This window comes from Cygnus atratus, chromosome 1, assembly GCF_013377495.2.
Source record: "Cygnus atratus isolate AKBS03 ecotype Queensland, Australia chromosome 1, CAtr_DNAZoo_HiC_assembly, whole genome shotgun sequence".
Classification (NCBI taxonomy): domain Eukaryota; kingdom Metazoa; phylum Chordata; class Aves; order Anseriformes; family Anatidae; genus Cygnus; species Cygnus atratus.
Genome location: NC_066362.1, coordinates 32,895,965 through 32,904,006, shown reverse-complemented (window position 1 = coordinate 32,904,006; position 8,042 = coordinate 32,895,965). Strand labels below are relative to the sequence as shown.

Below are 8,042 nucleotides of genomic sequence, written 5' to 3'. Positions count from 1 at the left end.
GTGTTACATGAACTAATCTGCTTAGTCTTGTCCTTATCTAGCTTGTCTGCAGGGTTGGGAAACTGCACGCTGAGGAAAGGTCTCTTCCCTCTCTGAGACTCCCTTGCATGTGTCACAGAACAGTACAGAAGCTGGAAGAATTTTTTCAGTCCCACTGAAGAAGGAAAAAGGGTAATCATAGAAAATATGTGCTCAAGTAAGGGAGTGAGGAAAAAAATGATAGTTTTAGGGGGGGGCAAACTCCACTCTGGCATTCTTTCAACATTGTGACAGGTAACTTCTACTTCAGATACATTTCCTTAGATGTAGTTAATGCAGAGTTTGTTTCTGTCTTTGGTTGATTCAGGGATACATAGTACTGCACATGCTCACACTTGATTTGTAATCTTAAGGCTTTCTTTATAGTTTTAAGTATTTGATTTCAGTTTCTAGAACACAAACGTCCAGTGACGTAAGTCATGTGCTGCACCAGGGACTGTTTGTGGTGTGTTCCTTAACTGTGTAAACAGCAGCGCTGGGTAAGTTTTTGGTACCCCCAGAGTTTACAGTATGGCTTCTCAGAATGAAACTTCTTCCAGTGTCATTTCATCCATCATCAAGTTACTGTAGTGTTAGTCAAAATAAGTCAAAGTCAAAATAGATTTATTTATCTTTTAATGCTACAAGTTTAGCTAAATTTAAAAGACGATAAAAGTGTAGTAAGTATCTGTAAGCAAAACCCTTAGAATAGTTCTGCTATTGATCTGCTACCTACATTTTAATAAATCTGAACTCATTCATCACTTTGTGTTAGGAAAATTAAATAATGTGGGTCCTAGTTTTTCTTTCAGAGGCTTCCAAGTTATTAGAGCCTCCATTGTGTTCCCTGTGAATTAGTTGTGCTTAGCACTTAGGAAAATGGAGCTGTGTCCTTAATCCAGGTGTCCGTGCCATGTTTGCAGTACTATACAAAAATTACAGTACGTATTTGATAGTGCAAGTTTCCCAACATCGTGTAAGTATTGTCCTAAGGAAGCGTGTCCTTTTGCCAAAATATGCTAACAAAGCTTTCAAAGATGTTTTTGTGATAATTTTTGAAGTTTGGGTAACTGCCTGGAGGCAAGTTCATATCAGATCAATTTCTTTATTTCTAGAAGAAAACACAGAGACACTTGATTATTATTTTTTTCACATGCCAAAGAGTTCTTGACTGTAAATGAAAATCTGATAGTTTCTATCTGCAAGTGAACATTAAGATTATGCATAATTGCGTACAAACATTAACATATAAACATGAAAATTAAGGGTGAAAAATTCCATGCTCATTACTTGAGTTTTCCACGTGTGACATCACGTGTGCGTATTGTGATAGTCTGTAACTCTGTAATCATACTTCTTTATGTAGGGTCCTTCTGTCTGAGAAGTATTTTAAAAAGGGAAGTATAGCTCTGTATCTGCATTGCGTTTAAATGTTTATCTGAGTAGAGATTTTTGCTTTTCCTTACAGGCTTTTCTGGAGTAATCGTTAGGAGACCGTGAATGCTTCATGTATACTGAGTTACCAAAATTCGGAGGTAGTAGCATCACCATCACTTTAATGTTGAGAAAGTTAAGATGCAGAGGAATTCAATACAAGAATGGTTGCTAATTTGGCCTGTTCTTTATTTAATCAAAGTGCAGTTTCAAAGGTATAATTTACAGATTTATTTACGAGTGAAGACAGTTCAGCAGTAGAAGTGCTAGCCATAACTTCTGAGCCAGCTTTAATTCATCTGTAGGCTACACTGTGAGCTTGTTTGTGCGTTCTGTGGTCCTGTCTGCATTATGAGGTCTTTTCTAGTGGAAGGCTATTGTGGTGCTCGGAAGCTGCAGTAAAGAAAGCGATGTAAGTATTGTAGATACTGCCAGGTATTTCAGAGCTTAGTTTCCAGAGGCTCAAATTTGGAACTCAGAAAATGAGAAACACTTCATGAGAGGCCACCTTCTCAACATAAGAAACTCAGTGCTTGGTGTAAATCCCCGATAAAGGCAGAAATAGAATTTGGGTGTGACCACCAGGAACAATTTGCTTCAGCTTCCCAACCCCACCGAGCTCTCCCCTCCCCCCCGAGGTCTGTTCCCTGCCCTCTGCGCCATGGGTAGGTGTCCATCCTTCCTGGCCTGGGTGCCAGAAGAGGGAGCACTGAGCACTGTGGAATCCCAGCCTTCATTGCACTCCCCACTGCTGCCTCAGGTGGGAGTAACTTTGCTAGGTCCAGTCTGCAGCACTGCTGATTCCACAGGAGTTTCAGTAAGCCTAACTTCTGCTGGCTTCTGGCTTTTTTTTTCTCTGTGCATGTGCAGCTTGAGATTCAAAAGCTTATTGCTTTATCATAATATTCAATTGGAAAACTACCCAAAAGGCATATCCCTGATTCAAAGTCTATTCCTCCACAAAATTTCAAATTCTTTCTTCAAAGTAAAGAAATCATAGGCCTTTTCAAGTATATTACGAGGGCTTTTTCTGTACTTGAGTAAAAATGGGAAGTTTTTTTCTCCTCCAGTTTCATTCTTGCACGTACCTGGCTCCTTCTTGTTGAAAGTTCCATTTGAACACACCAGCTTGAGGCAGACACCTGACCTGGAAAACTTCATCCCAGGTAGTTTTAAGCTCAGAAAAGCAGTGTCTACAGTTGTTCCTTAAAAGATGTCTTGGAACCTGAAGCCCTATTGATGTTCAATCCTGCAAACATATCCTAGTAGTCATTTGGCACCATTTGCATTTATAGTCCCTATATACAATATACAGAGTGATTGCAAAATATCTGTGCACTGGGCTCAAACACAAGAAGACAGCTATCCTGTGATGTCCTCGGATCATTCCAAGATTATGCTAATTACTCAGAATAACACTGCCAAGTACAGCCTCAGTATATGAAAGGAGGGTAGCAAGTCCTGTATGTGGAATCCCAGTAGTAAAAATGTTCCTCACAAGGGTGATTTTGTTGGTGACTTCCTCAAATGGGCTTAGTGCTATGAGTAACTGAAGCAGTTGTGTAGCATTGGGTATATTCACTGGACCTTCAGTAGTATCTGAACTGTATCTCTTTGTTATGCAGCACTGTGATCACCACATTCTGTGCTACCTGTCACTGTGGTTACAGCATCTCAGTCCAGACTGTCTGGAACAGTTTGATCAACTAACTGGATGTCCTGGGAATATTATCAAAGGACTACCTTAGTTTGTTATTCTCTGGTGGTTTCATTGCTAACAAAAGCTTAGACTAGTAAGTACTATCTGATACCTCTTTTTTTAATTGTTTTTATTTTTTTATTTTTTTATTATTAAAAAAATTGCTTGGTGAATGGCTAGGGACTATAATGTTAAGAGCATTTTGTCCTCATTGTGGTGCTACTGATTTCAGTTTGGTGTGAGTGGTAGAAGAGCTTTATGCGGTGGTTGCTTTATTTAAGCAGTCCTTGCCCTGTCCCCGTCCCATCCTAGCAAAATGTCTGGGATGTGTCTTGCAGCAATATAATTAGAACACAGAGGGCTACTCTATACTCACGTGCCTCTCACATGCGCAAAGGAGAAAAAAAAAAAAACACAAAACACCATGGCTGAGGGAGAGGGAAGGCTTTGTAGTTCTGTTTATATGGTCTTCATAAGCACAGTTACTAAAGAATTGAGATTTTTATGGCTTAAAGTTAATAACATTCTAGTAAAAAAAAATTTCATTAATATTCCACAAGGTATTTATAAATTATCCTGAACCAAAAGTCTGCTTTTTGATGCAGTTGTGGTCCCAGGGTAGATACAGAAGAAAAGACTTGTGTTTTGTTTGTTTGTTTGTTTGTTTTGCTTTGTTTTGTTTTTACTCATTTCAGTGGCAAGTTACAGTTCCTCAGTATAGAAGCCAGTGAAGCTGACTTCTTCTGCATCCCTGCAAGTGGTTCATTGCCAGCTGGAGAGAAACAGACAGTATTCAAACAAACCATTTAAGCAGCTTCAGTATTCTTCAACACATTTTCATGGGAAGTGAGGGGATGTGATGTTTGCAACAGATCTTCCCCTGCCCTGGTAGATGACAAAACTCCACCACAAATGATATACTGTGAGGTCACTGGCCTTCTAAAAAGCTGTCTTGAAGACCATAGCTCTCCGGGTTAGAACGTTTCCATTTCTGTTCAGGTGTCTTGAAAATAGGTTGTCCTGTCTGATGAAGAAGTTTTTCAAAGTTGCCCTTTCATCAGGTGTAACAGCGGAGCACTGCCCATTGGAAGTTAGGAAGATTTTTCAAAACCACGAAAAGCAAAGCCACCAATCACAAAACGTATTTTGGGTTAATTTGTTATTACCTTAGTAGAGCATACTTATCTTAAATAAGGGTAGCACTAAATGATACAAATTCAAAAAAACACTGCTTTATAGTTGCAAATGAAGCTATTAGAAGTTTAACAGTTGAAAAGGTGGTACTAAGTGGGCAGGTGCATGTGCCTGGGTGTGGCAGAAAAAAGTACTGCAGGCCAGCTATCTGGGGTGGCACATTTTGAGTGTAAACTATCAAAAGCAGCACTGTGCCAGCCTCTGAGTGCACCATTCTTTGGGCTGCTGCCCTCCACGTATCAGTAAGAGAACAGGAGCAGCTCCTGTAGGTTTTTCCGGGACCTGAGCTCAAACTTATTAAAGAGGTTTGCGTCTACGTGTAAGTCTGTTGGAACTGGGCTCCAGCACTGGAGCGGCAGTGCTCAGAAAATGTTGGATCATCTCTTAGAACCAAAGTCCCTGTATTGTGTCCAGAGTCTAATGGATGATAAAAGTATCAGGACTTAAGTACTGCTAAATGGTTCTCTTTATCATGATTGGTTCATGTCAAAGTTAATTGGACAAAGTTGCTGCCAATTCACTGCTCAAAAATAGTATAGAAACTTACAAAGAAACTCACCAGTTGAGTTTATATTCTGCAACAGTGTTGCCAATTAATTTTTGATAAGGGTTTGATATTTTAAAATACTTCGTATGTACTTTGAGCTCTAAAAAAGGATTTCTCAGCATTTTCTTTTGTGGAAATGGAAGAAAGGATTAGATAGTTATTACAAAATGTATATAATCTTTTGTCTGACTGTATGTTACACACAGTTACACATATATACTTTCATGGCCTTTGGTACCAGAATTTGGCCATCCGAAGCATTTTCCTGTTCTGTGATGTTATCACTTGCACAAGAACACAAGAGAGTATGCAGAGGAGATGGGAAAATTTCAAGCAGCTGATACTTGTGTTCTTCCTGTGCATATCAGTCACTTCTTAAAGTACATTGCGATTTCAGTGTAACTTAGCAGTGGTTTGCACGTTGTTACATGGTTTTAAAATCATCTTATCCTTTGCTCTTGTTATTTATCTTACAGACATGAACAATGAAGGTTTGTTGTTTGAATTTCTGCCTGCCTAATTGCAATGAAAGGAGAAGTATGAGCTATGCAAACAGATTTTATTGAAGTATAAAGACAGAGCCAGCAATTTACACAATCTGCAGAAATGACATGTCATTACCACAAACTAGCTACCACAGGAAGTAGCTCTTGAATTGTGTGCCAGATTATGTATTAAGACTCTGCTTACCCCAATCCATAAAATTAATTGGGAGCAAAATACCCTATGCACTTTAGAGTCCCTTAAGCCTGTAGGTTGTAGAAGAAAAATATAACAGACAACTACTAACTCTTGTATTAGACAAGTTTTGAGGTAAAAGCTTCTCAGATTCCCTCAAAATCTGGAATATAATATAACTTAGGTGGCAGTTGTTTCATGGGTTCACCTCTGAGTCATGAACACGTGCACACACAGTATCCAAATCTCCTCTTGACCAGTGTGGGTTTTGGGGTGCAATCTAGTTTTAGGAACAACTGTAATGTTGGGCAAATCCCTGATGCTGATAAATAATTTGCATAATGGCATCACTAATATAATAGAGTAGTTGATTTGCCAAGTTAGCTGCTCATGAATTGGTACAGTTTCTGAACAGCAACAATAGCTTGATTCTGGATCAGAGTAACTTTTTATAGTTACACACTAAATACTCAAACTCATTTCTTCAGATGCAAAGTTGTGGCACCACTGCTAGTTGTCAGTTAACAGTGAGTTATTCAACAATTAGTTTAATACAGCTTAAACTGGTGCTCCTTCTGAAAAGGAGGATATCATCCGCCTTCATCCTCTTCTTCCTTCTTGGCACTAGCAGCCATGCAGCCATATTGCAACCTAGATAAAGATTAATTCAGCTGAAAATTTACAGGACAAAAAAAACCCATTACCTTTTAAAGGTATCTAAGGAGATTCAGTGTGTGAAAAGCAGTGTCTCAGTTCAAGAGAAGGTAGAAATAATCAGCTTGGGGAAGGCAGGGTTCCTTCTTCCTCTGTTCCATCCTCAAAGTCTCCATTATCCAGCCCACTCAGGTAAGAACAGCAGGACAATGCATGCCCCTCTTGTTCGTGCTGATTAGGAAGTTGAAGAAGCCTGAAATCGAGGCAATTAGGTGCTGCTACTACTTCCCTGTTGCTGTTTAAAGAGAGATGGTGGTGGGTCTTCTGATAAATATTTCCTCTAGTCCATTTAGCCCAGGTTCCACAGGCGTTTTGAAAGGAGTGCACCTGGCAGAATAGTCAACTGTGCTTTTATTTCTTTGTCAGGGCAGGTGGGGTACAACTGTCATCTTGTGGTATTTAGAAGAAAACAGAAATAGAAAACTAACTTTCATTTTACGTGCAGCATGTCCTTGTGGGATGGACACAGACAATACAGAAATTAGTTCAAAAAAAAACATTTTGCTGATAAAAACCCTATTATATTTTCTTTCTGTTGCCTACTTTCAGCCTGTGTGCCACAGAACATTGCACTTCATCCAAAGATCTAATATTTGGAGTCTGCAGTCCTTGGAGTTGGAGGGAAGTAGAACCTAAATATCCATAGAGCGCTGTGTTTGATGGATATTTTAAAGACTGAGATTTGGAAATAAGTTTATCTCCTTCATTCATGAAGAACTGTAAGATAGAACCTTTTGGACAATAACACATCTATATTTAAATTTTCTATACGTATGTACATTTCTATTTTTTTCTATATTTTTATGTGCATAATTTTTAAGTTGTATAAATATATGAAATAAATTCCACGCCTGAAGCAGAGCAAATATGGGATATTGCTGGAGTGGTTATGCTTCTCACACATCTTCATGCAAATGAGAGACAAAGGACACATACCATAGGTGTGAGTTTGGTAAGATTAATGTTTCCAGGTGACTTGAAAATTGAATGCTGAAGTGCTGAAGCACTGTGTTGTCTCCCCTTGAGTCTCTAAACTGTTGTCCTCCCATAGACTCATTGGTTTTAATTTCTGGCAATTCTTGGCTGTTTTGGCCTTCTTTCCATCTTCTGCTTTCTCTACCTCCTTTCTGCAATGCTTTGGCACTGCAGCTACAGCACATCAGACTTGAGGTTCATGACTTCCCCATAAGTACAGAAGAATGAAGAATTAAATTTAATGAAAAGAATGAATTTAAATTTAATTTAAAGAATGAAGGGTGAAACTTAAATTATTCCCAAATTATAGTTTAATGGTATAAACAGCATGGTTAAATTAATGGGGAAAAAAAGTATTGACTTTGTTTTCAATTAGGAAACCTCACGTTCCCATGTCAATCATATTAAACATGTCCTATGCTTTAGAAAAGCAAGGGGAGAGGTAGTTCTTAACAGCTCACAGTGGAAGTCACTAATCTGATGATGGAAGAGGCTTGGGCTGGAGCCCAGCAGCAACATCAGCCTCACCACCTCCACTGTTTTCCTTCAACGACTAGGGACTTGACTTCAGCAGAACAACCCAACTGCTCGTCATCAGTTCCAGTACAGGTATGGCCCTTGAATTGCCTGCAAGCCTTGGAAAGCTCCAGAGTGACAAGTCGAATGCTTCTACATTTGTGAGAAGTGAGAAGAGTTGTCATGCAGGTTAGGCCTTGGGACAGGCTCAAAGTACTCAACTAAATCTGCGTTCCTCTTGTAAAACCTTTTTGTATCACAAGAAGA

The 8,042-nt window shown here is 39.1% G+C and overlaps 1 long non-coding RNA gene across 1 annotated transcript; it reads left to right on the top strand.

Moving 5' to 3' along the window:
* Positions 1-2,015: 2,015 nt before the first annotated feature.
* On the top strand, positions 2,016-7,076 carry LOC118246729 (uncharacterized). The gene is made up of 3 exons (XR_004778215.2): positions 2,016-2,618; positions 3,078-3,245; positions 6,834-7,076. It is a non-coding gene; the product is annotated as an uncharacterized LOC118246729 (long non-coding RNA).
* Positions 7,077-8,042: the final 966 nt, after the last annotated feature.